This window comes from Poecilia reticulata, chromosome 1, assembly GCF_904066995.2.
Source record: "Poecilia reticulata chromosome 1, P_reticulata-male-v2, whole genome shotgun sequence".
Classification (NCBI taxonomy): domain Eukaryota; kingdom Metazoa; phylum Chordata; class Actinopteri; order Cyprinodontiformes; family Poeciliidae; genus Poecilia; species Poecilia reticulata.
The window spans coordinates 28,790,007-28,812,618 of NC_088830.1; the positions used below are offsets into that span (position 1 = coordinate 28,790,007).

Sequence of the window (22,612 nt, forward strand, 5' to 3'; positions counted from 1 at the left end):
CTCACAGCTGCAGCCTCCAGTGATAGTCATGTCCTGAAAGTTCAGCTGCAAAAGCATTTTAATTATTCACATTTACTACCCATTTCCATCAACACCTGACATCTTTTTTTTTTATTTTCACAAAGTGCCTTGAGGCAATATTTGTTGTGGATTGGTGCTGCAGATGTAAACTATATGAAGAAAATATGCAAGGCTTGTTTTGCTCTGTCAACCACTGCAGATGACATGAAATGTCCATCTATTAAATTCTGCTTATCCGGGGTCAGGTCACGTCCGGACTTCCCTGTCCCCAGTCACTTGGGCCAGTTCCTCCTGGGAACACATACCCTCAGATTATGCCTAATATATAGTTTATAGTTAGTTTAAATCTCACTTCAGTAGTAGCCGAATAGATTGGGCCCATTTGATCATAATTATCTTAACCAGTCTGAAATTGCAGATGAACAAATATCTATGCCAAATGTTCTTTAAAATGTAATTTGGGTTTGAATGAAAACAACCTATTAGGACTATTTAAGAATCTATTTTCCAGAGCTAAATGTGTACAAACCTAAGTTTACCCTACAAATTTTAAAACTAAATGCTGAAGGCAAACCTGCTTCTAAAACAGCTCTATTGCTCTAAGTCTTTCTGGAATGATGCATTATGTAGGAATTTAAAGAAAAAACCACCAACATTTATGTAAATGTATGTAACCTGAAGAGGACGTGGCCAGCGATTGCTTACCCAGCACCGCACAATAGAAACCAAAACACTTCTTTCATTTTTAAGCAAAATCAACAAAGTCCAATGGAATACAAGCCTGACCTGATGATCATGAAAATAGATCAATAAAAGAATCAGATTCTGAATGCAAGTGAAGAAAGTGAACTTCTTCATGTCTGTCTTACATTTTCTAGGCACATCGTACGGAGAAGAGACCCTGGGATAGAACATGCTGGAGGGACTACACATCCCTTCTGTTCTGGGAACAACTTGTTATCCCTCAGAATGACTAGGAGAAAGTTAGCAGAGAGAGAAATGTTTGAGTCCTGCTTCCAGATCTGATTTTTATCTGACCAGATCTCAGAATAAGGGTAGACAATGGATTGATTAATGGCACATTGAACATGTTTCTGCATTAGTAGCTACATATAACCGTTTTATAATCTGATACTTTTTATTTTTTTAAATTAAGGCTTTTTATCTCCAAGCATCTCCAAGCAAAATGCTTAAAATCCATTGTTTTTTACAATGAATTGCATTCCTTTCTGATTTAGTCACATGTTGTTCTCAAAGCTTGGAGGAGTCCCTTATCAGGACATTAATTTTACTTTTCAGTTGATTCTATTTAAAAAACGAAAACAAAAAGTAAAAGATTTTCTCTGTCAAGTATTTTTATAACAGGTGCAAATTGATCCCATTTACAGGTGTGTTTTTTTTCTCTGTGTGTTTAAGAAAATCTGCTGCATAAATAAGCAGAAATAAACCAAATAGTGCATGCAAAGCATTTGCAAAAAAAAAAAGACAAAGAACGGGAGATTGCTTTGTTTCCTGAATTCCCCATACAGTATATGAGAGTCATTTTGGTGCCACTGCTTTAAGAAACAAAATGTCCACTTTTGATTTGTAACATTAGAATAAAAGCCTTTCCCTGAGGAGTGCCCACAAGCTGGTTTTGCTTGATTGCTGGTGATCAAATCCTTCAGCTGCAGTGGGTTCTGGAGCTTCTTGTTCCATTAATTTTAGTAATTTCTTTTTTTATTTACCAAGTTTTGAATCATCCATCGAAGAAGAGAGCAGAAAACTTCTAACCTTTATAGAAAGTTAACTTTTTGTACAGACCAGCTTTTGCTCCGAGTTTAAGACACGTCTTTATCCAGACAGTGGAACATATTGCTTGTCGTGTAGCTTTCAGTTAGTGTAAATGCTCCGTTTACAACTGGATATATATACTGCTCAAAAAAATAAAGTGTTCACTTAAATGTTAAAGAGTTGCCTTTATTTTTTTGAGCAGAGTATTTTTATTATCAAGTTAAATTGCAACAATTAACTAGATTATAGTATCAAATTCAAAATATGCCTTTCCATCATCTAAAATTGTTATCCCTTCAGGGTCACGGGTTGGTACATAACTTACTTACTTATGTAAGTTATGTACCATAAGTACTTATGTACCATAAGTACTTATGTACTTATGGTACATAAGTACCATAAGTACTTATGTACCATAAGTACATAGAGTCTTATGTACCATAAGTACATAGAGTCTTATGTACCATAAGTACATAAGTACTTATGGTACATAAGTACCATAAGTACTTATGGTACTTACATAAGTACATAAGTACATAAGTACTTATGGTACTTATGGTACATAAGTACTTATGTACCATAAGTACTTATGTACCATAAGTACATAGAGTCTTATGTACCATAAGACTCTATGGTACATTAATTTTAGTAATTACATAAGTACTTATGGTACATAAGTACCATAAGTACTTATGGTACTTACATAAGTACATAAGTACTACTTATGTACCATAAGTACATAAGTACTTATGGTACATAAGTACTTATGGTACATATGTACTTATGTACCATAAGTACATAAGTTATACTGGCTATACAGACTGATACAGCCTGTATAGCCAGTATCAGTCTATACAGGCTGATAAAAGACGATATGCTGTTGTTTATAGCCACCAAGATCCCTGAAACTACAGTCACAGTTATTCAACAGTCTATCACAGTATTTAACTTAACAAAATGCTGTTAAGTCAGAGCTTTTGATTTAAGCCAGCCTCTTTCCCAATGATCGCTGGGAACGAGATAAGAACTGCACAAATTCTGAAAAGATTTTTTTGGAGTACTGGGACCAAACACAGGATCTCTAAAAATACCAATAGGAGATTAATTCATTGGAGTTTTTTTCCTCATGTTTAAATGTGCATGACAATAATGAACTTCATTCATCCTAAGTTCATTCAAGCCTCTATGCATAGTTTTGGGGTCAGTTGCAACTAGAAGTGCAGAACTTGAGTTGAAGGCACAATATCAGTTTTGCCTAGGATGTTTTGCTAAAAAAAATTCTCTGCACCAAGAAAATGGCGTGAAACTGCAAAGGATTCAAGACTCTGAGCAGCTAACAAACTAAAAAAATAAATAAAGTCATCAGAGGCCACCATCACAATTAAACCTTTAGGAACACATGGGGGATTTATTTAAATAGTCAGTGGGAAGCCATGAGTGTGAAAAGCACAGCTTTTGTATGATGTATATATTATAAAAAGGTCCAGTACTATCTATTAGCACAATACAAATTATGCAGTTTGTACAGTGAGAAATCCTTGATATAATCCTACTATATAAATGCATTACTTTTATATTAGCTGTTACTGCAGACATGATCCATAGACAAAGATAGCTCACAAAACTATAGGGTTGTTATGATAATTTGTCCTTGATATGCAAAAATGAAAAGTTTTTATCCGAGCACTGCTACTGTAGCATCCGTTGGCTGGCTTGAAATATGAGCAGTTTTGCTAAAGGCTCTAATTGCTGATCATTATAGCATATATAGGGGGTCTTTGACTTTATTAGTGTGGGTTTTTGTTCCAATTCCATTGTTTATGTCTTTAACTCTGCTTGTTCATACTAATTTCTACATCATTTACCTGTGTATGAGAGCCCACAGTCAAAACCTTGTGCAGCGTGTGCAAAAGTGTGAGAGGAAGTTATTGCTGGTATAAATCAAGCCCTATAATTGGTTGGGAGCCTCAGCAGGAGGTCACTCCTTAGGCTGCTACTAATTGGCCACCAGCAGTGAAGTGCGACACACAGTTGGTCCAAAGTAGAAGTCATTCAGCACAAGCCTGCCAACAGGTGTGCATAATTTGTGTTAGATAAGTGTGTTTTCTATCCTTATGTCATTATGTGTGTGTGCGTGGAGCATGTGAGTGTATTACATTACCTTGTTTTCACTCTACCTCAGATATCCCAGTTAAACATTGTGTGTTTGTTTGTATGCTTTTGCAACACATTCGAGTGATGGGGTCACACTAACGTGAGCAGTTTTGACTTGAAGAGCATTGTTTTTGGTCTGATCCATCACAAAGTCCATTTTTAGAAATTTTCTCTTTACTCTAGGCTTGGCCAATTTGTATTGCAAAATTTGGCCTGGATGTTTTCTATGGTGGCTGTTCGCACCTGTATTTCATTGCGGGTGATTTTCGCTTGGAGATGTGCTCTCACAGCTGGAGAAGTGAAGCAGGGGCATGAGGGAGCATTTTTCTGCAGCTCACAGGAGGTAGAAAATGATAAGAAACTGGTGTTGCCATCTTATTTTTCTTTAAAACACACTGTGAATAGCAGATGAGCCTCCTTGTAATTTCCACAGCAGATGCATCTGAAGTAAAAAGCAACATACAAATCTGATGGAAAGGAAATAATCAAACGACTTCACTCAGCATTAACAGTTTCTCACTCCAGTCCAAGAGATTATTTATCACTGTAACTAGCAAAAACTAGCAAGACCCAACTAGCAAAAGAAAAGCTTTCGAGCCACACATTTTCAGCAGCTGCCCTACGAGCTGATGGACATATTCTCTTAAAACATTTCTCAACACATTTCCTATGTTATCATCAAGTACTTGACCAATCACATCACATCTTGGACATTGCAGTCCTGGAACTTTCCACTGGGTAAAACAGTCAACTAAAGCAATAGAATGCTGTTATACTGCATGGAGTATAAGTTGGTCAATGGGCTGAATCTAGAACTGTCATGTTTAACTGAGTTCTTTATCTAACATCTTCCAGGTGTGGTAATGTATGTTAGACTAAAAGTTTAGATTAAATTCCAATTTCCAGATGCTGTGCAGATAAGATAATAACAGATCAGGATTGTGAAGCTTTCACAAACAATGCCTGCTTAAAACAGTGTCGACAAACTAAGGTGCTGATATTGGGTTACCTGTTTGCATTGATGCTGAGCCTGAAGGCTCTCCATGCAATATAGTCCTTAACAAAACCACAGAATAAGACAAGGAGAGCATCAAACAGTAACTGGGTCTCTCTTAAAGGCAAAAACTGTGTTCAATCAGTTCAAATCCTGAGTTCAAATCATTCCAAATACCCACTGATCCAATTAATTATTTACTGCAGTCTAATCAGTTAACAAAAGGCCATTCACACCTTCCTATAGTGAAGCTAACACAGTTTAATCAATCAATTTCTTTGCCTTCATTAAGCATTGATGAATATTTAAACTGTGGTGCATTGCTAAAGGTTCCTGTGGGTTTTATTCACATCACTATGATTGACCTATGTATAAATGTGTGACTCTTGGTGCGAGTGTGTGTGTACCTAATGTTTGCACGTGTAAGGAACATCACACTACTTTCTGTAAATGAAGTAACAGAAGGATTTGGATGAAGGATAGAGTTAGAGAGCAATGCTATAAAATCAGAAAGGTTTAAAATGACTGCTTCTGCATCCAACCTCAGGTGTGAAAGTACATTTCAGTTCAAACTTTTCTTTTGTACCTTAACAATCCTGCCATGTTCCCAGACTGAAGGCATTGTTTCCTTTGCCATCAGTGTATCATGAAAATATAACTGCTGGGCAAAAAAAAGAGATTTGGACTTTTTAATATTGCTACCTACTCTTCCTGGCTTCTGTTAGTCTAACAAAACAAAAAAGCAATCAGTGTAGAGTATGTTCCCTCTTCTCTTTAAGGAGAAAACTGCTGAGAGTTAAGTATGTCTCCATAGCTACTGTAAACAACTCCTCTACCTTGCATGTAACTTTCATAAACTTTATATGTCTGAACATACTAACAGATTGGTCAACTAGACCCCCAAGTCGCCCAAGTTCTTACATAGCTCACACCAGTGGCATTTATTTATATGCTTGTGCACCGTCTCATGAGCAACAAGCACGTTTTGAATGTCTTGCAACAACCTTGGCAATGAAGGACGGAAGACAATTGTGGTTACAGTACATGCAGTCTCAGAAAATTAGTAGCACCCTGGAGAAGAAGTTAGCTGATGACAGTGCCTGCTGACACAGCAGGCCAATGAGAACCACCCCCTGAGACACTCGGGAACAACATTCCTGTGGCGTGGCTTGTTTCACAGTTGGTGAGGCAGTTGGTGAGGCATTTGAGCACAAAACTACAGAATAAGAATTTACAATAGATCTAAAACATGTTGCAACCTCTCTGAAATTTCTTAATTTATCTAATCCAGTTTTGAATTGTCCCATGCTATTCAATTTGACCAGATTATTATCTGTGGTATGCTTCATGACACATCTATAGTGATCGTCATTTGAATTCACAGGTTCAGGCATCAAATGCTAGAATTACTCTGACTACAAAATGTATGGAATTTGTTTACTTTTAAAGGTTTATCTCACAAAATTAAAATGCTGAGACATGTTGACACCTGTCATAAGAGCTTTAAAATAATCAGCGAAGGTTGTGAGGAGTCAGGTCCAGAAGGAGGTCGCAGCAGCCCCAGCGGGACAGACATAAAGTACCATCGTCGTCAGTAGCTGCCTTTCCTGACCATATAATTGTGCAAATTGGACATTTCCAAAATAAATTTGCTTAATTGAAACGCCATTCTTGAAAAAAACTTTTGTAAGTTTTGGCGCTAGAATAATGTGATTTCTTGAACTTTACAAAATGACAATGGAAACATGTCTTTGCATCAAAAACCGCATAATCAACAACCGGATGTTGCCACTGGCTCAAACCAGAAAAGAGCCGCCAGTGGAAGAAGTTGGAGGATGATGGCATGACATGCTTTTCAATGACTTATCGCATGAACAAACTTATTCACAAGTGATTTTAATTGCATTCCTTATTTAATGGAAACACCATAACTTTTCAACCTGGGCGGAATACTGACAACGTTTTGTGCACATTTGTAATGGAGACGCAGCAAGTGAAGCACAGGAGCAGCAGCCATGTATGTCAAAGAGGGACCAGGTAAGATGTACGGCACCGAGCCCAAATCCCCGACACAGCCACACCATCATTTCTCTCCAGTAACAGGAGCGCCATTTAAAGCGTTTTTTGTGTATAACAACAATAACTGCTATTTCAAATCATTTGAAATGAATTTTAGCAACAAGAACCTGGATTTTCTCCCAATAATGTAAACATTCTTACTATGTTTTTACAGATGTAGATATAAAAAATAACAGATGCATTTGTTTCGAAATTTGTATATAAAAAACATATGTATATGTACATGCAATTGTTATATATGTACATAAATAAATGCACTTATATTCATCTAGTATATCATCACCTTTTTTTTTTTTTTTTTTTTTTTACAATTTAGGTTAAAACGAAACCATGTAAAATACAACAATTAAAAAATCTCTCGATGTGTAGATTGGAGAAACATATGAACAGTTTCTCAAGAAAAATGTAAAAGGTTTATTTCAGGTGTGCTTGATGCTGTTAAATTATCCTGAACATTGGACATGGAGCTAGATTGCTTGCCTGACACATAACTACCAAGAGTTTTGAAGAGAAGCCTTTTGAAAGAACAATCATGCTCCATCCACTTAAAGTTTAGCTCTAAAAAGGAGCACAGCAGAACATAATGACACACATTAAATAGCTGACAGGAGCTACATATGGTGTAAAGTTGGACCTGCTTTTAGCCTTCCAAGCTCTTGAAAATATTAGAGCAGCTTAATGACGAAGGGCAAAAATATCTATATTTTCCTTAGACACATGTTTTATCCACCTTATTTCTAAGGTTCCTATATAAACCTGAAGTTTCCTTTCAGATATTTCAGAGAAAACGGGGTCATATGGGCAGAAAATCAGGGTCTAATCATTCAAAATCCGTTTTTATTCTTTTAAAATAGAAACATAGCTATATTCTCTATAGCTTGTAGATTTTTTTCAACTCAACCTGCCACAATTTGAAAAAAAAATCACCTATATTAAAACAATTAATGAAGTTTAAATATCTCATGCAGCAAAAATACTTTTAAAGGGAGTTTTGTGCGATCTGTCTGAAAGTGTATGTTATGTCCACATTTATTTTTGCTTTCTTTCAAGCTTAATTAATCTCTGCAAAATTAGTTCTATGTGGATTTCTCTATGTCTGTGTTGCAGGATGTAACTAAATGTCAATTTCTGTTTTTCTTTTCTCCAAGTGTGAAACATCTGTGTTAATTAAAAAAAAAAAAAACGAAGATGGCATGAAGGGGAAAAGTGTGATAGAAAATACTGCAGCATGTTCTGAGTTCAGTTTGTTTTGTATGAAGCGTATTTATCAAAGTGAACGGACAGATCTTCTGTCATCAACAAAAACATCTGATGGCATCCTCACTGATTTTTCTTCCATCTAAAGAGAATAAGAAAGTGTTTTCTGATAAAATGCCTTTAGATATTAAATTATCATAATAAAGATGTAGAATAAATAAAACCTGTATTTAGTTTATCCATTATCTCCAGACATAAAATAGTATTTTGGGTTTAGTTTCAGTTTCATACACTTCAGATATCAGCTCCTCTGCTATATGATGTTTAGACTTTCCCTGGATGACCGGATTTGAATATGACTTAAATATTTAACAATTGCGGTATGTGTCAATAAAGTCCATCCTTCTGTCTCGCTGGTTCAGACACAGAAAACCTCGGAGAATTTCTGAAAGAAAGCGATAACATCTCAATCGCTTATTCCCCGTTTTCCACTAAATGCTGCAAAGCAGAAAAGTGTTTCTGCAGAGCAGCAAACCAAGAAGGAGACCTCTGGCTCCGAAGGATGACCTCGCACTGTAGTGAAGATAAGGATTTAGTTTTTATGGTGGAGATAAGAATAGCTAAGAAGCTGAGTGTCACAAAAAAAAAAAAACTAAAATAAGAAGTCTGACTGAAAAACATGATGACCTGAAGTCCAAATAGTGCAAAGAGCTGATGCTTCATTCTTACCAGTTGTTTGTATTTTTTTTCAGTTTCCTACTGGAGTGTTTAAACTCCTTTTGTCCAACAGGTTTTGACGAATGTTAATTTTGATAATATTTAGAGGCATTCTTGTTAAACATTTTGAAAAGTGAAATCTCAGATGTTCAGCAGCAAATTTGCACATGCTGAAAAATATGGTAAAATGTCATATATAAATATATTTTTCAAGAATATATTTATAAGAAATATATTTATTCTTTTATTTAAATTTTATTTGGGATTTTGGGGGTTTGAATTTTTAACTCTAAGTGAGGTCATTTCAAAATTAAAGGTATTTTCAGTGTACTACAAAATATAACTAACTCAGTTTCATACCGACTGCAATTGAAGTGAAGGATATTTTAGAAATAGGCCTGTTTGTGACAACAAAAACATAAACCAAAGAGCTTTTCCCTATCTGTCCTTCCTACGGATGTAACATGTGAAACTTTTAATAAACTGGAGACACATGTCAAGTAGGTAAAATGATCTCAAGTAGATAAAAACCTATATTTTTATATAAATCTTATTCTAATCTTCTATAAACCTAAAGTTTATAATATGCCAAATAAAAATACAACACACCTTTTTTTTCCCACTGTTTAAAGCTAAATCAAGCCAAACGTATCTTGTTTTAGGTCAGTTAGAATAATTATTTTTATTTGCTAAATGCCAAATAAAGACAGAAATAATAAGTCAGAAATCTGGCCTGGGTCTTTCTGCATGCAGTCTGAATGTTCTCTCTGTGCATGCATGCATTGTCTGGCCTGGGTCTTTCTGCATGAAGTCTGAATGTTCTCTCTGTGCATGCATGCATTGTCTAGGTTCCTCCCACTGTACAAAAACATGACTTCTAGGCTAATTGTTCTCAGGTATGAGGGTGTGTGTAGTGTTGTCTGTGACGGACTGGCGACGTATCCAGACTGTCCATCACCTCTCGCCTAACAACTGCTTCCTTGATTTTGCCTTCTCCTCCCTGGTGGATATTGTTCAACTGCTGCATTTCCTGTTGCTATGATTCACACATATTAGCATGAAATGCTTTCTTAACACTGACAGATTTCAGCTGGTTTCTTGATTTTTTTTTTCCCCACAAGCTTTTCTTCGTGTGTTCAATATTCACTTAATGTCTCATCCTGTTGTTGCTTTCAACATGTTCACGGTTATTGTTTTTTATTTCTTTTACAACTCTTTTTCCAATCCGTTTCCGCTTTTTCAATTGATGCAGTTTGCTTAATTGTGGTTGATGTTTCTAGCTTCCATTGTGCTTGCCTACTCTTACTCATACTTCAACAAGCTGTAGGTCCAGGGATCAAACAGCTTCTCTGCCGCTGAGCTGCACCACCATCCCCTGTTGGGAGACTGCGGATGGGAATAGCTGCTCATTTTTACAAGAAGGATAACATGATGGTACGTTTCATTCCATCCGTCAAAAGGTTGAGTGCAGTGAGCTCAGAGAAAGGAGGAAGACATCTTTTTTTGTGTGTTTTTCCACTTGACTTTTAAATACTTAATAATTACAGAGGTGTGCGCCACAGGTCTGGCTGGTTTGTTTGGCACAGGATCAATAGTGGCAGCTTTAAACTGCTGATAAAAAGCTGCTGTGATACAGCTGGATGATAGGGACAAAAAATACCATATTTCAGTAATTATCATGATGTAGTTTCAAATTAAAGTCTAGTTTCAAATGATAACATAGACATTTATTTTAGAAATGTTCATAAAATAAACACTGATGTTATTTCACGTTATCTCCGGCTGCTGCTGAAGATAACTAGTGGTCCTGGTATCAAAGAATAACTACTGGATGTTTTGTGTTTGCAACAAAACGGCTGAAAAGGGAAAGTTCTTGCCAATCTAACATCTCCATAACTCCAGGACTTCCCTAACCTTCTGATTCGCTCAGGTAAAACGGTTTTGATGACAGCGACATCACCTCTACACTTCTCTGTCCAACTGATTGCATAGTATAAATCATATTAATGTGTTGACTGCAAACTCAATCCACAAAAAATCTGGATATGCAGATGATATTTGAGCCAATTTAATAATTCTGTAGCTGGTTTGATGCCTGAAGTGGACATATTGGTATTTGGACAAAAACAGTACACAATTGTCAGAACTGAAATCTTTGCCAGCCGTGATAAAATGGCCAGAATGAACATGTGCAAATTCACTGAACAGCTCAGACATGGCTAACTTGGTCTAGGCTCTGCAGTAGATGAATCCAGCCCTCTCACTCCCCCTGCCCAGAGTTGAGTCTGAAGAAGGACCAGGATTATATTATGCATTCCACAGTGACTTCTTGCAAATATAGTTTTGCGTTATTGATTCCTATTTTGAATTTCACAAAAGATCTCTGCTTCTCTGTTTGCATGCAGCATGTTAGTCACAGCTTTAAGTATGTAGCCAGGTTAGAACAAAAGCGCAACCTCTCACCCGCGGCTGAATGTGTAATGCATCTTCTTCTGTAAATAAACCATATTTTTGTTTATTTATGTTCTTGTTTCTGATGAAGGACAATAGTGAGAAATGGAAAATTTAGCTTTCATCCAAGCCCAGATCCAGCTCCTTTTGCCCATTTCTGGTTCTTTGTTTGTATCTCATCCATTGCACAAAGTTGAGTTCATGTTTTCTCTTCTTATTTACATTTTCTACAGACATTTCAACAATGCGCCTGATTACCAGCAGTAGCTCATAATCATTTCTTACCATGTAACAACAAAAGCTTGGACTTCTGTACATACTTTTACTGCAATTTCAAAACTTAGAAATGTATAGAAAAATAAAACTGTTAAAAGCTCAAATAAATAACAAGTGGAGAAGTCAAACCTTAGGATATAGAGAACAACAAGTTACTAATACAGTAACTTATGTTGCTATAACTGATCCATAGACATTTCTTTGCAAGTTAAGGTAAATATTATTAACAACTGACAGATTATTCAAATAATTTTTCCACTCCATTGTTCATTTCTTTATTCGGTCTTTATACTCTTGTCTGTATCCAGGCAGACTCATTCCGAAACTTTCTGGATCCTGGAAAGAAAATAACTAATTTTCCACTCTCCACATTCGTCATATTACTACAACATAGGATTAAACTGGTCAATTATTTTAACATAAAGGCCTTTATATATTTCAGATGGAAAAAGAATATAAAATATTCCAGAAATATACAGAAAAAAGTAGCTGTTTCAGTCAAACTAATCCTCATTTTCTTTGGGTTTTGCGGGTGACCAGGTTCAGTCAGGAGATTAAAAGTGAACTAAGCTTTAACTCCTTTGTATGAATAAGACTAAAGGTAGAAAAGATTCTCAATAGAAGTGCATGTGGGGCTTTTTTGAACAAGCATGTTATTAATCACTGAGCTTCATGATTAATGAAGCTCAATGATTAAGTAGTACAATTCAGTAGTACAATTCTTTAGTTTTGTACTACTGAGTAGTAGTACAATTCTTAACATTTCAATAATATGTCCAGTATTTTTAGTTTTTTAATGTATATCAATTTATATTTGTTTATTCATTTATATACTTAAGTTCATAGCATATGATCAATTAGAGTCTCAAAAACATTCAGTGTGCTTGAATGAATATTTAAATTTGGAAAACTTTACATCAGTAACAAATAGAGAAAGAGAGTGATGAAGATATTTATTCAGTATAATTTATACATCCTAGTTCACTCTACTGTTCACTCCAAGCCTATTTTCATCCATTTTGTAATCTGTACTCACTGAAGGACAGTTGAAATAATACACCCTCTGAAAGGATGACACAAAACATCTGATAAAGCAAACAACAAGTCACATCACAACCAGATGAAGAACTGCTGTAAAATCTATTTGAATAACTTTGCTCTCAGGGAGAAGAATGACATAAAACTGAATTCATTCTCCTGCCAAAACCAACACATTGTCAAAGCTGCAGGAAAAACTCTGTCTTTTAAAGCATTACTAAAAGTAGTTTGAGTACGAGCATGTATTGTCAGTGAGGTCCAAGTATTCCACACTTTCGTAACAAATCCAATGTGTCGCAATTCTGATTTTTTTCACCCCAAAAAGCATCCAATCTGTGCCACTTCCATATGTGATACTAATTTCAGTATGTATTCAATAGTTTTCAAAGCATCTGCAGTCAGAACAGTCATGTTGTGCTTTATCTAATTGACATGTAGACATGTATCATAATTCTGCACCAGAAGGAGCGAGTTGTGATAAAGCCGGATGTGTACAATGGCTCAAGGAAGTAGTGCTGACACCCTTAACTTTATTAGTGCCAATACTGTCAGCTGCTCAACAACTTTAAAATTGAGCCATAGACAGTGGCATCCATTATTACTTCAGTAAACAGCGTGCTGCTTTGCGATGTCTGCGCTCTTCTTCTGCGCTTGCAGGTCACTTTGGGGTCATAAGCTGTTAACACAAATGTCTGATTGCGGCTGCATTTAATTAGTAGTAAGATCACCCACACACAAAAAATTACGATTTCAGCAACAAATTGGAATTGAGTGTAGCGACCTGCTGTGTGAAGTACATATTTAGGCCAGTCTGGGGGACATTTCTGGGCCCTCGACTGATTTTATGTAGTATCAAAAGCAGTTCAAGCATGGTGTATATTTGGCCCCCAAGCTCAGGCGATTCATACAGATGGAGACGGTTTTCTTAGCTAGAGCATTTTTCTTTTTTACAGAGAAACTGCAACCATAAGATAAAAATGTTGAGCACAACACCAAGCACCCAGCTTTTAATTACTGAGCTTTTTTGTTTCCTTTTAATTACATAATAAATATGAGCATAAGTATCCAGTGACTATTGCTTGAAAGAAGTGCATCACTTTCTGCAGTTAATTGGCATATTTACCTTGGTTAAATAAAGAAAACAGTTTCAAAGTAAGACTTAATCAAATCCTAATATTGTCTCAAAACAGATGAGAAAAACACTGCCAAAAAAGTTTAATCAGAATACCTTCCTTCAAACCTGCAAAACTCTTTTTAATGCTTTGGATCTAAAACAATTTGCAGATCCCTTTCCCCAAAAAGTATAAGTTTGTTTGTTTCAGAAACTATATCGTGTACTTATTATTGATAGGGTAAAAAATAAAAACCCTTCTCTAAATATTTGACTGTTGTGATAATTTTTTTTAATTTTTTCACCTGCAAAGTACCATCAACTTAACTGTGGCAAAAAGTTTGGACACTGGATCAAACCGCATCATTCATAATACCATCCCAGAAAAACTAAACAACTTTTAGAATTATTTTGTTTTCTAGTAAAGTTACTGCATAAACTGTTCTCAGACTTTTTGCAACATATTTGTTTAATTAAGAAATTCACAGATGTGGAATGATTAAAACAAATACTAGAAAAAACAAAAGAAAACATTTTCTGAAAGCTGATTTTAAAAGGTTTAATCCAAATGATGAGTATGCCTGTTCAGTGTGCCTCATTTGTTACATCCAGCAACATATAAATCATACAGAAATTGAACACTTTTAAAATATCCAGACCAGGAATTTTTCTCCAACATGTGCATGTGTGTTTGTACACATTTTCTAAAAACCCGACGGAGCAAAGCAAAGCAAAGCAACAAGACCAGGAGAAAAGGAGAGAAAAAGAAAGAGAGATCACAGGTATTGATTTTCTTACTTTTAGTGGAGGTGAGGAGGCAGGCTGGGATTTACCTGGTAGGGAGAAAGGTAAAGAGAGTGGAAGAAAAAGTTAGAAAACAATGAACACACACATCAAGTAGCAGGGTTTGCTGTGGGGTCCAGCAGTGACAGTGAATTATAGATTTCTGTATTGTAAAGGACAGAAAGGGAGGACAAGACACACACACACACGCACGCACGCACACACACACACACACACGCACGCACGCACGCACACACACACGCGCGCACACACACACACACAAACACGCGCGCGCACACACACACACACACACACACACACACACACACACACACACACACACACACACACACACACACACACAAGCAGGCCCATGCAGAGACCACTAAAGGGGCAGGTGCTCAAAAAAAAAAAAAGGGCACATCCAACCATATTTTAGGACAGAATATGAACAAAGCCACACAGCTTTCAGAGTTTAATAAACAACGATAAATTACAAAATGGTGAGATATGCAATCAAGGCTCAGGAGAATCTCTACATAGAGCATACAGCTATATGTAAGATATTTTATTAGTAATTTCTTTCCTCAGGTCTATTTTGTTATAGGAAAGTATTGCAATATTCAAACCCGCAATTTAGCAAGATATGTAAATCAGAACTGGACCACCAGACATATTTTGTCTTTACTGAATTACACTAATAAAAATATAAACAAGGGCACAATGCAACCTTTTAGTGGACTGTAATCTATAACAGAGCTGCCTGTTTGCTACACTTGCAGTGGAGATGAATATGGTCCATTCAGGAAAGCAGAGCTGCATCAAACTTTAACTTGGAACTGCAGAAAAAAGAAAAAAACAAAAGCAAATATTTAACTGTTAATGTATGTCACCATGAGAAAAGCCTACTGAGTTTTCACAATACAACAAAAGATTTCTGATGTGAGCAAATAAATGTTTATGTTTGGTAAAAATGAGTTAGTTAATTTAAAAAAAGTCTTTTAAACAAAACTTTATTTTAAAGTAATCTTCACAATTCCAAAAGTTTTGATTACAATTTTATTTTACTGAAGTTTTGCTTAAAAAACTTTTTTAAACATTTAAATCACACATTTGTCTCATGAAGTGAATTTTTTATTTTTGCAAAACAAACTTATTTGCGCTTGTCAGAAATCTTTTCTTAATATTCTAAGGTTTTGTTTGTGACTCAAAGTTTTGCTTGTGATTCTCACATGAGTCGTGTGTAGGGCCTAAAATCAAGACAAAAGATTTCTGATGTGTGCAAATAAAAGTTTGTTTGGCAAATAATTTTTATGTTCACAAGACAAAAATTTGCTATTTAAGTTTTTTTAAACAAAACGATTTGTTTTTTTTAAAAGAAATCATTAACAATTCCAAAAGTTTTGATTACAATTTTATTTTACTTAACTGAGGTTAGTTTCCCCCCCCCCTCCATTGAATAATTAGGAAACAAATTTAACTTCATACTCTGACAGTCTGCACCTGAACGGCCAGTCCAATCTCTGCTTGTGTGTCAACACAAACCTGTCCTCTGTTACCAACTGTTGAGAATAGAAATCCTGATCAATGAATCATAATTTGTATTGAAACATGGACCTTAAAATCAGCCAACAAAAGCAATCATCCATCCATTTTCTTGCTCCCTTGTCCCTCAGTGGGGTCGGGAGGGTTGCTGGTGCCCATCTCCAGCTAACGTACCGGGCGAGAGGCGGGGTCACCCTGGACCAGTCTGTCGCAGGGCAACACAGAGACACACAGGACAAACAACCATGCACACACATTCACTCACACCTAGGGACAATTTGGAGAGGCCAATTAACCTGACAGTTATGTTTTTGGACTGTGGGAGGAAACCGGAGTACCCGGAGAAAACCCACCATGCACAGGGAGAACATGCAAACTCAAAAGCTTTCAGACTTTTCTTAAAAGCTGAAAGGAGACGCTTTTACCATTACATTCGAGAAGAGTTTCTAAAAAAGTCTGTGCAGCATCTGGGGAGAATGAGGAGGTTAGCTGATTATATGGACTGAAGACACTCCCTAAAATTACACCATGTCTCTGTGGCCTGATAAGTTTCTCTTTTTTTCTGAGGAATGAGCCTTAGAGTCTAACAGAATCAAAAATGTAACTCTTTACATTGGGTCCTTTGTCTAACAACATGTAACTCTTTCTCGACCTTGGTAAAGCGTCTCAATAGTAATCTGAACTGTTGCACAAACAGTCAGGACACATCCCCCCACCCATATGGCCAAGGTGTTCACAAGCCTGTGAACACCTTAGGATTCCCCCAGAGGACGTGGTACAAGTGGCTGGGGAGAGGGAAGTCTGGATTCCCTCTCCCCTCTGGAATTTCAACAAAGTGGACAGCAACTTTGTTGCTCCACTTTAATTGGAGCAGAAGTCTTGGTCACCTTTACATCACTGACACCAGAGGCATCAGAAGAATCGCTGTCTTCAAAATAGGACTCTCCTAAGGTAAAGCCTTCAGACAGAATATGTCTTCAGACAGAAATGAGTCTTCAGACGGATCTGTCTGAAGACTCTCACAGTAGCCCGTTGTATCATGAAGTCCATCAAATGAATCGTTTTTGGGGGGGTCATTTGAGACTACCAACGCCTTTTTAACGGCGCTGGTGTCAACACGGCAAACTTCCCCAGCCGGGGAAGGACGGAAAAGATACGAGTCAAATTCATCATATTCTACCTCGTCTTTATAACTGCCGATGTCAAAGGCTACAGAAGGGAGGAGTTTATTAAAAACTTTCCTCACTCCTGTAGTTATAAAATACCCTGCACCAAAAGTCAGGGGAAAAAATAATGTGGCAGCGATTTCTGCCATTCTCAAAATATACTCAAAAAACACACAACAAACACGACACTCAAGAGCTGCTTGAACATAAACTCCTGTTTTGACATGCAAGCATTTATAACCTCACATGTTCTTTGATCTATGTCATAGATCTATGTCATAGATGATGTCATAGCTACAATGAGTCTCTGTAGTTCTGGGGGAATGTCTTGCTTCTGATCGTTGCTATGGAAACGGTCAGATCAGTTCTGCATGAGCCAAACTATTAACCCTTTGCGGCGCCATGAGATTTTAAGGGTTAAACATTAAGTTTAGAATGACAAATATATATTAAAACCATTAATTTAAGTAGGATTTTTTTTATCATTTTATCAAGTTTAAAATTTTGAATCATACTTGACTTAAAATATCTTAAAAGTAAACTGAAATGAACTTGCTGCTGCTGTTGTTATAAAATGTGACTAGAAATTTGCTTGCTTGGAGAAGAGCTACAAGAATTAATTTTGGTTTAATAATTTACACGTTATCATAAAAATAGAATAAAGAATGATCCCAAAGAAATGGTGCTGCTGCTCCATATTTGATGGAGCAGCCATCAGACAGCAGAAACCGATGCCAGAGAACTCTGGTGTGTTTTGTTTTGAGTTTTAGCTGAAATTGTGATGTGATTCTAACCGTATCAGAAGAACATTTGTTCTGCTTCTGGTGCAAAGTATAAAAGAAAAAAAGACCAGCAGCACAACGCTTACTTCGAGATATTTATTGCTGTATCACTGTCATCTTTTTCCTTGTTTACATAAAATGTAAATTAAGAGAGAGATCATCTCAAAGCAGAAAGGGGTACAGCATACGACACATCAAACATAGGTCCAGTGCAAAAACAAGGCAACAGAAGTTTTACTAACTACATAACTAAGAACATTAAAATTAAAAAGTGTCTGCCTTCGCCCAGAGCAAGAGAGAGAAAAAATTTGATTATTTAGGTCCAGTAACGAGATCTTGAGATGTGTTTAGTATATTCACTGTTCCTATCATTTCCTCATATTTTCTCTCTCTAACCATCTGCTGTCAACCGCGTCTTTTCAAAACGTCCTCGACTCGATACTCCAACGTCCTTAGAAGCAAAATGTCTCGTAAAGATACAGACCAGAGCAGGGCCGTGCAGAGACCACTAAAGGGGCAGAAAAAAACGAGAAAAAAAAACAAAAAGCAAAAATTTTATTGTTAATGCATATCACCATGAGAAAAGCATGCTGAGTTTTCACAATACAACAAAATATTTCTGATGTGAGCAAATAAATGTTTATGTCTGGTAAAAATTAGTTAATTTAAAAAAAGTCTTTTAAACAAAACTTTTTTTTAAAGAAATCAAAACAATTCCAAATGTTTTGATTACAATTTTATTTTACTTAACTGAGGTTAGTTTTTTTCCCCCATTGAATAATTGGGAAACAAATTTAACTTCATACTCTGTGAACCAGACCCTAAACTTAAAGTCTGGATTGAGTTTTTTCCCCTTCATTAATGGCACTTTTATTACATTCATTATATCTATCATGGTAATTCAGGGCGAGTTATTTTTAATTCTAAATGAATATCCTTATTGGACTTTTATTTAAGTGTTATTCTCCTTCAAGATACATTTACCTAACGCTGGAATAAATGAAATGTACATTATGCAGCAAAGGAAATTAGAAGGTCGGACATATATCCATTATGTCCGCCCGTCCAAAACCCGTCCACTGGTTTTGGACGGGCGATGAGCCCTTATTGCATAATAAATACTAAAGAATGACTGATATCATTAACGGTACAGGGAAGAAGCTTTTAGTTATCTTGCTTTGCTAGCAGAGTCGTTAGCTATCAGCTAGCTAATAGCACATCAACAACAGCCTAATATCTGTATGATAAAAATACTGAATCGATAGATAAGAACAGTTTCTCCTCACCTGGCTGTCTCCTCCGGGTCAGTAGTTCTTCAGAGAAAGGCAGAGGCCTGTCAGTGTCTGTTGCATTTCATTTAAACCGCGACTCCGAGCTGAAGCAGAAACGATACTTCAACGTTTTCCGTCATCTTACAAGTAGCAAGTCTACTCCACTTTATTCACCAAAAACGTTTTTTTTTTATTTTTTATAATTCACCAAAAACTGTTCTGTGATCTGGAACGTTCGCTACGTTGAGCTCCAGTTAGCCGCCTTATCTCACTTCGCGAGAGGCAACTGCGTCATGCGTCACAGGCAAAAGGTCAAAGGTAACAAGGTGACCGGCTTATTATGTTGTACAAAAAAGAAACAAAAAAGCAAAGAATTTTAGCACGTTTTTATGTGTCAGAAGAGGGCTTAGGAAATAATAATAAAAAATAATAATAAAAATTGACCAAAAGGGGACTTTGGAGCAAGGAGCAAAAAGGGCAGGTGCTCAAGCACCCCCAGGCCCCCCCTCTGCACGTGCCTGCACACAAGCAGGCACAGCTTACTAGTATCAGTGACGGTTATGCAGATGTAGATGCAGCTGTTCACTTAAAGTCACTTTGTAAGTCATTTCTGGCATGCCTACAATCATTGTCTGTTCGGAAGACCCATATGTGAAAGCTTCAGCTTCCTGGCTGATGTTTTTAGACGTTCCTTATTGCTTCCACATAACATTTTTGCTTCATTCTGCCATCTATTTTGTGAAGTTCAACTTGCCCTCATCCAGCAAACCCCAACACAGCATGACTACCACCACTCCATCTAACTTTAATACGTCACAGTTGAGATGGTGTTGTCAGAGTTGTAAGAGTTTGCCTTTTCTTTTTACTCAAAATGCAGCAGTAGTCTTCATGGACAAATATTTTAATTTTAAATAGACCACAGGACTTGTCTCAAGAATTACAGCAGTGAGTCGATTGACAAACTAATTTTGCTTTATGTGTCGTTTTGGGAGTGGTGGCTTCTCCCTGTCTGAGTGGCCGTTATGCTCATTTCTCATATTTTCTACTTGGGTTTCATTATCAAAGATCTTTAGTAATCATTTCAAATAGGCAGTTGAGGAAATTCTGCACCACCCACCATGAGCACTGATAATGACTTCAGTCCTTTATTCATTGGTAACACTGAAGGTGTTACAAGATAAATCAGTTTGCTTTAAATTTGTAGTTGACAACAAAGCAATGTGCGATTGACAGCCATGAAAACTTGAAATGGCAGCCAATATATTTATAGATTAAATAAAAAAGGCTGTCGAGGAACCTCTCTTAGCTGTAGCTAAGAAAGGTTAGCTGCAGCTTGGTAAGTCATCTTCTCTCGGGCTAAGAAGCAATGCTTTAAATTTCCTGATGGCATCTACATCCCAGCAACACAGTCATTTATGGAGACTCTATCTTTTCATGTACACACGCCAACAAATGCAGTCCTCAGAACCTGCTTTGCCCCTGATCATAACGCTGGTGGCAAAATTCTCCGATCCGCCCTTGGATTTTCATGTACTATTGACTGTGGAGAAAAGGTATAAACGTCTGTGTGTGTGTGTGTTTTGTGTGTCAATGGGTGCCAGTTCCCCTGTGCATACCCTGCGTGTGTGTGTGAGTTTGTGTAAAGAGCAGCAGGAGAGCAATCTAAATACCCTGAGGATAAAATATGTGAGAGGAGATAAGAGTAATACACAAATACCCCTGGATTAGGCTTCTTATTGTCACTGTCAACACTCAACTGAACATACATTCAATATGCAGACACACATCATATCATATATATATATATATATATATATATATATATATATATATATATATATATATATATATATATCATAAGCTTTTGTACCTAAGTCTGAACTTATAGAATATCAGTTATCTTAGATTCCTGCATTTGATGTGAAAACGAGATTGACAGTTAAAGATTTGTAAACTCTTCTTTCAGCAGAGATTCAGAGTAGAGGGAGATTGATCACTTTGACAGAAAACTAAACATGAAATTTGGGAAATAATAAATTAACCCCAGGATCCTAGCATTAGGCATTTCATGAAGACAGTACCGCATTTTCTGAACAATAAGTCACACTTTTTGTTCATAGTTTTGTTGTTCCCAGATTTATAGTTTAGACATGTTTTTTGTCACCTTCACGAGGAAGTTTATGACTAATGCGTTAAATATTAATCCAAGTTGACGGACATGCACCAAGGATTATACATTGCCGATTATAGCCGCGAGGAAAACTAATCACAGCCTGGAGGAACTCCTCCACAATTGGGTGCATGTGCCGTCGATGTTATGGCAATCTGTGCTTCCTCGTCAGATTTTCCTACCATAGTGCGTCCAGTAAACGATGTCTATCTATCGATGCAACTTCTTGAAACTGTTAGGACACCTGCTGAGGTTTGTGAATGATAAAGTTACGTTTCTATGCCTGAGTAGTTGCCAAGGAGATTGATATGACTTTGCAGGCAGAAACGTTTTTGTGGTACTGCTTCATGTTACACTGCCACGTCTCCATCACCCCAAATTTACACTGTTGGCTACCATATTATTCTGTGTTTCAGAATAAACACAGAATAATCCGCTATGCTGTGCACTTTGCCTGGCCATGGTGACCTGATTTAGAGAACAGACATCGCTGTGTCTGGAACTGCAAGTAGACTTCCAAGTCAAAATCAACAGTTTCCATGAGTTTGATAAAAAGCAACAGAACGCATTTTACGGGATCATATCATTAACATGGACAAGGTCGCCCTCACGTTTCACAATTTCTAATTAAATGCAACTTATACTCCAGTGTGACATGTTTTTCTCCTTATTCTGATGCATACTGCTGCAACATACTCTAAAGCAACTTATAGTCGTGAAAACATGACAATCTTTCTTCCTAATTTCTTTCTCTGACAGCCAAAACACGAGGCAATTTTATATGGTTCTCTTCAGGGCAATCAGACACTTGAAGTAGTTTCTCCCAATGGTTGTGCACACACAGGCTTACAATTATTTTTCAGTGTTTAAAAGAGAATATGAAGAAGGCAACGTACTTTCTTGCTTTTATGAACTCCTCATGAACTCCTGCTTCCAAAGTGATTCAGTGTGGAACAAATATCTTCTTTAATATGAAACTAGTGTTGCACATGTGCTTCCTTAAAGAGTACAGATATACTTTCTGATTATGTCCTGGGATTCTGAGTAAGCATGTTCTTTATCTTGTTAAATTGCTTGGAAATTA

At 36.7% G+C, this 22,612-nt stretch overlaps 1 protein-coding gene across 10 annotated transcripts in view; it reads right to left on the bottom strand.

Moving 5' to 3' along the window:
* tenm3 (teneurin transmembrane protein 3) overlaps window positions 1-22,612 on the bottom strand; it is a 588,369-nt gene that overhangs the window by 466,911 nt on the left and 98,846 nt on the right. For all 10 annotated transcript variants that reach the window (XM_081610716.1, XM_081610715.1, XM_081610730.1 and 7 more), the window contains one exon: window positions 14,610-14,644. The gene's annotated coding sequence lies outside the window, so the exon portion shown is untranslated. The remainder of the gene's footprint in view (window positions 1-14,609; window positions 14,645-22,612) is intronic.